This window comes from Pocillopora verrucosa, chromosome 4 (genome assembly GCF_036669915.1).
Source record: "Pocillopora verrucosa isolate sample1 chromosome 4, ASM3666991v2, whole genome shotgun sequence".
Classification (NCBI taxonomy): Eukaryota; Metazoa; Cnidaria; class Anthozoa; order Scleractinia; family Pocilloporidae; genus Pocillopora; species Pocillopora verrucosa.
Window position 1 is genome coordinate 21422510 of NC_089315.1, and position 7064 is coordinate 21429573.

The 7064-nt window shown below is 36.6% G+C and overlaps 1 pseudogene; it reads left to right on the forward strand.

Annotated features, from left to right (window-relative positions):
* The window catches only part of LOC131784258 (uncharacterized), a 7447-nt pseudogene extending 813 nt beyond the window's left edge, over positions 1–6634 (forward strand).
* The last annotated feature ends 430 nt before the right edge of the window (positions 6635–7064 follow it).

Sequence of the window (7064 nt, forward strand, 5' to 3'; positions counted from 1 at the left end):
TACCTCTTAACAGACGCCTCTATAGGATGGACACATTTCTTAGACGGACACCTTCTGTTTGTCCCGTACTGTAACTAAACGCCTTATAAGACAGACACCTCTCCAAGACGGACAACCCCCACTTTAAAAACCCTCAATGGACACTTGTGAAATATAGTTTTATGTGATTAATACCTCAAAACAGAAATGTACGTACTGAATCAGAAAAGAAATCACTATTTAGAGAAGCAAATTTCTTGTCACGTAACTAAATATGTCAAGAAGAATTAGTAAGGGCATTACAATTTCAAACATTCGCACAAAAGCAATGAATTTTCCAATAATATTGTGTTCCAGTTTGTAGTTTTTATGACTTAAAACACGCTAAATATAGTTGTGTATTCATTGTGCATCAGCATCTTCAGTTAAGCTTTATTATCTCAGAATCGCTGGTCTCATGTTACCTCTATAAGTTTATTCTTTTTATTTAAAAAAACTTGATGTATAGTTACTGTAAGGCAAACTAAATTTCCCTGAATGTTCCCTCTCTTACTTGTTACCATGTTCGTGGACAAAATTTTCATCTCAGCCTGGCCCTTTGTTGTTAAAGTCATTGAAATTTCATGCAGATTATCCTGCAAGTGCAAGTCATTTTCGCTTACCAATAATATATATTTTATTTCATGTCTTTTAGGTTGGAACCATCAACAGTAATTCCTTTTCATGTGCTTTTAAGGAGTGGAAATATTGCCAGTATAAGGTTAATATTTTACGCCACATGGATTGGATGAAGTGCCCAGCTTGTGAAGACTCTCAACATTCAGTCCATGTGGATGGAAATATGAAGCTTTACAGATTCAAGTCTGCTGGATCGTGAGTGCTCTGCAAAACCATTTTCTAGTTCTTAGGACTTCCTTCAAGACTTAAAATGTACCCTTCTTGGATAGTTTCTCAGTTCAAATGTCTTCTTTCAATAACCTTAACATTCATTTGTCCATCTGCCAAAATGGATATTGTTGAGTACATTAATTTATAATTTTACTAAGTTCACATTTCTGACTAGTTGTTTCATTTTCTAGGTAGTAGTTAATTAAAATTGTTTTATATGCAGTCTATTTTTTTTTCAGAAGACAAAGAGATTGTTTCTATGGTGATGTCTTTGTTGCCTCAACACAGAGGTTGACAAGCACATTCAAAAAGTGTATCAAGGCTCCAAACACAGTGTAAGCAACTATTCAAATTTCCCAGAAACTATCGGCTGTTAATATTTTTATGAGCCAAATGAATAAGTGATAGCAGTTCCTTTAGTTATCAAGGGAAAATAAGATTGCGGGTAGTTTTAAAGCATGATAACTGTTTTTTTTTTATCTAATTACATGTTGTTATCATGTTGTCAACTTTGCAGACCAACAAACAAGATCAGAACAATTGTGGTGAAACTAACTGGCGAGCAGCTAGTAATACACTGCGCAAGAAAAAAAATCTTTCAGAGACTGGATTGGAAATAGCTGGATGCAGACACTCACTGGCACAGAAGGCTGTTAATATGATGTATGGAGAAATTTATGGGTATGCCCACTATCTTCAGAAATCATATTTTATTCCAAAACAGGTGAAGTACTTTTGGTATGATGTTGTTTGCAAGTTCTGGCCATGGCTTCAAAAGCATGATGGTGAATCGGCGAAAAATATGAAACCAGCATTATCCGTGATGCATGCCAAGGCCCACTCATGGTCTTGTCAGGTGGGTTATTGCTGAAACTGAATTAATTTTTTGTTGAACTTCTCCAGAAATATGTTTTATGAATAGACAATTTCGCATTTCAATATTAATAATATTAAAAGCAATAAAAATTACAATTACATTTACAATAACAATAATAATGATAATAATAATCTTAGTATTTCTATAGTACAAATTAACCCATAATTACCTTCATACTTCTTTCTGCTTGCAATTGTTATTTTTATGATTGCAATTTTTACTTTAACCTCATCACCAGCAGCAGTATAGAGTTATACACTTTTTCAATTCATGTGATCTTCAAACAAGAAGTGAGATATTATTGACCTGTAGATCAGAGTATGACTATGAGAATCCATACCAGTTGTCTCCCACTCAACTGGTCATCAACAGAAAAGAGTGTACGCTCCAGGTAGCATATCCGCATTGAAATTAAAAAAAATCATACTCATACTTTTTCTTGATCTCGTACTTGTACCGTTATCAATGGTTGTTATTAATGGCAACCACAAAATCAGTATCTGCCAAGTGCCATTTCACCAATTAATGTAGGCTGTAAGTGGTTACTTCTCTGCTTTCTTACTCAGAGGTCAGTGTTATAGGATTAGTAGAACAAAGAAATTTTTCTGATTTTCCATGGTAGTTTCATGATATAAATAAATTACAGGACATATCAATGGTGTTTCTATTCTTTTTTGATATTTAAATTGTTCAGGTTATCTGGGGTGGTAGATGGCAGAATGGTGCTTCTGCAACCACTGGAGAGGAAGTGGAGCAAGTAAACAGCCATTTCTCTCGAGTAGGCACCAGTACTAAGCATATGCTTCCTGAAGGTATCTTAAGTTATAAATGTAACTATTAACATCTAATTTGTAGGTTTTCTTGTCATTCAGCTTTAAGTATTACCATACTTACACCTTAAGCATCTACTGTTGTCAAGTTAAGAAAAAACAGGTTAGAAACATAGTAGCACATACACTGGTTACAGCTCTTAGTTGCCATTCTTTAAGTGTTGGGGGTACTGAGTAAGTCACGCCCAGCTTAATTGAAGGTTTGCTGTTTTTCCACTTTCGTGCCATAATTTTCAGTAGAAGGTTTTTTCTTTCAATGCCAAAATGTAGTCAAGAATATATAGATATATATATATATATATATATATATATATATAAATTTTACATTTACGAATTGTATAGAATGGAAACTTCTGAATCAAGTCAAATAAATGTTTAATTTTTTGATTTTTCTCTCTTTTCTTTTGTCATACACAGAACGAGAAGAATTGCTCACAGAGCATGCCCTGCAGTGGAATCGTAAAAAGGTTGAAAGATTGCCTCAGTCACTGGCAAAGCGATACACAAAGGTATAGGTATCATTATTTTAGCAGTAAGAAGCTTGTGTGGAATTCGTTTTAAGCCCAGTTGAAGTATGACAGTTTAACCTTTTTTTTTACGTAATAGAGAAATCTGTTACTCTCGGAGATATTTCCCTTTGTGGTTTCAGTTGTATTTTTTATAGATCATAGTTATTCAAGACATGCTTGTAACTTGTTTGTTAACACGTTGGCAGTGCATTGAGGGTAAACCAGTGTACTGTTCATTTTGCTAAGCATTTTAAGAAAATGTTGTATACCCCTCATGCACTTAGTGTCAAGTCTTGCCTCCACAGGTGAAGATGCAGCTATCCACCATAGAAAGTGAACTTTCAGGGATCCTCAAGGAGCTTCATGTTTCAGCTGATGTGCTGTCTTCCTGGAAGGAAGAGATCTATCGTGCTGCCCAGAGTAAGATTTTTGTTGGTACTTAGCCATCACTCCTGCCAAGTTAATAATGGTATTACTGAATATTTTCCACATTATTATGGAGATCTAAAGAAGTCTTTTTTTTTTTAATGTATCACTTTGCTATTAACATGAACTGGTATTCTATTATTCTACATCATTGCTATTCTTGGAGAATTTATTATTGCTATATCGACACATACTTACCTTCTTTTAATACTCTGTTTCAGAAGAGCAGAGTTCTCAGTCCTCCATAAAAGTAATTATTTCACCGCAAGAAAAAGAGTTTTTGATAAAGACATCACAATCTCAAACCATGCCAACAAGGCTTAAGAACCTGTGTGAAGCTGCCAAGGAGTTGTATGGCCAGCAGTATGACCGAGTAGTTGCAGGATCTTCTGCTGGTCGTGAAAACGTGGCATGCACAAATGCTGGAGAAGATGGAGAAGAGATTTTGGTGGAAAAAGTCTCTACCCATTTAAGAAATCGGATGGAACGTCACCACTTCTCAATTGCTCAGATGGTGTACAACATGGCAAGGCTGGGAGGTTAGTTCTGACTAGATATATAAAGTAGAGACCACGCTACTCAGACACTCATTTCCCAGGGGAGAAGAAGAACAATTTTTGTTAGCGGGGGTTTGAGTTAGCAGGGCAGATACTCTTCAAAGACAGTAAAGACCTTGGTTAAATAAGTTTTCAACAGTTTTTTTTTTAACCTTCAGGCTAATTGGTTAATTCCTGTTATCATAAAGATTAAAGATACCAACCACTCAAGCAACTGACTCTGAGTTGACTCTTACTGAGTTCTAGTTACCAGGGTTAATTAATTTGGATGACATTTGAGGCAATGGAAGACAAAACTAGTTCGAGTTTGCAGGGAGTTCAAGATAGCAGATAGTAAATAACTGACAAAAATAGGGTCAAAACTATGGAGAATTAAAATTTGTTCAAGTGAATGGGGAATTCACGTTAACTAAGTCCGAGAAAGCGGGTTTCTACTGTTATTTTACCCAAATTAGTGTCAATGAGGTTTATTACCTTTATCATTATCGAATAAGTAATCCTACGCAGTTTACTTGGCAATGACATCTAGACAATGTCCAAACGTTGCTTATTACGGTAGCTGATTTTAGTGTTAAATTATTATTATTATTATTATTATTATTATTTTTATACCTTGTTACAGTTTGCACGAGAAATAAGAGACTAGAACAGAAAAATCTGGCTATTCTTTGTTACCCCCTCTACAGTCTTTTTTTTATAGCTGTACCTACTAGACTTTTTTGTATATTAGATTCCAGTAAGCAGAGGACAAGGATTCGGCGAAAAGTTTCCATTGAGAAGGAATTGTTGCAGAAGGTTGTCACAAAGTATAATCAACTGGTTGGGGAAAGTGCCAAGGTTTCCCTAGAAGGCATTGAGAATGGAGTCTTCCCGTGGCATGTAACTGTTAGCTCAGTGGATGACCGTGGTAAGAACAACTGCTAGTCCTGCATTTTTCTTGAGTGATTATGTAATTGCCTCACGGTTTTAAGCTATTGCTGATCAATGCTTATTTATCAGTTGCATTATTTGACAACTGCAAGATATGCTAGTAGCCCGTCTTTCCATGTTAACAAGTTTTCCTACAGTTTTCTGAAACGCTGTTTTCGATTCTGTTTAGATTTGTAGCTTTCATCTGGAGTAGTTTTATTTGTTTGTTGTTTTGATGTTAAAACCACCTTTATTTGTACAATGTAGTTCCTCGGAGTACCAAGAGAGCGGTAGATAAAGAGAGAGATGAACTCCTTCATTTCGTTCTACAAGGATCGAATCATTCCTGAAATTGATAAGAAGAAAAAGGAGTTACAAATTTCTTTAAATGGTAACAGTGTGTACTATGCCATGTCCCATTTCCATAGCAAAGAAATTTAACACTCCAACTTCTTTTTGCTTATTTAACACCTTAACTCTTAATCTTGAAGTGGTTTTGCCCGTAAGGTTTGGTTAAACTTGCCGAGATAGCTTTGGCGAGTAGTAAGACCTATTACACCTCCCTACTACTTTAACGATGATCAAAATTTACAGTTAAACAATTTTCCTCTTTTGCATCATTAAAATTTTTTCCAACCTAATTTTTGGCGTGGAGATTATTCATTTGGAGATTGACTCATTTTATTGTTAGATGCTGTGGATACAGGTTCTCAAGTGTGTCAATTAGATGAGGATTGCACTACTGCAAGTGAAAACAACTTTGTGGAAAGAGTAAGATGCGATAAGGCGTATGCTTTATACTTTAGATGCTGGATCTGTCGTACTTTGTTTCTTGGTGCTGTTAAGTTTTTCAATATCATTGGTGATGTAGCTGTCCATGGCTGCCGTTATGAATAAATCGAAGGATTGGAAACACCTTGGAAAATCGACTACCTCTAGTTACGACCACCACTGTTAATAAAAGCTCTCGTAAGCGTCTGCTATAACTTTTGGAAACCATCAACTGGTCTTTTTCCCTTTCAAGCTCTCAAAGGTTCTGAGTTGTATTGCTACTTGATCACATTACCTGTTATACAACTTTGCTTTATAAATCTTGTTGATGGGAATGTCCAATGTAAAATTAAAGATGATTTACAAACAAATAAGGAGTGTTACTCAAAGACCAAGGTGACCAAGCTTTCAAAAAGATCTCTCAAGCTCCCGAAATTTCTTGTTTCAGCGTGTAGTCGCTTACAAGAGCTTTGACTGTAGGGTGCATTCACGCACGCACGCACGCACACACACACACATACCTATCATTGGAATTTAAGCTACGCCATGCTTATTAGGTTACACAAGCCGAAACAGCGCTCTTTTGTTTCTTTTATTTAGGTGTCAGACTGTGCCACTCTTTCTATAAGTGGAAAGGTGACCAAGGGAAAGATTTCTTTGTTGGAAGAGGGGAAGGAGTTCTGCTTGAGGCAGATTGCAGCTGGCTTGAATGCTTTTTCGTCAGTGTTATCAAATGAGTTGTCGTCATTTAAAGAGCTGGCTGTCAATTCCGAGGACGATGGTTCTGAGCAGGAGGAAGAGGATGATGTTGAAGATGTATCGGAAGGCGAAGAGGATGAAGGGGACGAAGACGAGCTAGGTGATCTACAGGAAGAACAAGTAGCGGGTGCCATTCGAGCTGATGATGAACTGACAGAGTTCACTGATGAACTGCAGCCGTTTCCTCCTTTGCGTTCTGAGTTGATACGTCAAAACATATATGTTTGGCTTTTCCCTCAGGACATCAGTCAGAGCACGTTTAACAAACGTAATGGAAGTAATGCATGCAGTTTTATTTCTATTCTTCTCGCATGCCTTTTTAAAAGGAAAAATATGCAGATTCCAGAGGAAGGATTTCTGCCTAGTAATGTACTCCGAATATTGTGCGGCTGTATTGAGATAGGAAATCTAATGTATGACATTTGTCGGGATAGCCTTCCCAGCAGATATCTGTCTGTTCAAGAAGCTGCTACTCTCGTATCCTTCTCCAATGTGCATGTGTCTGTAGCAGAGCCCTTACCAGTAAGATTGGAAGATGTTCACGAGTTGTCCACCTTGT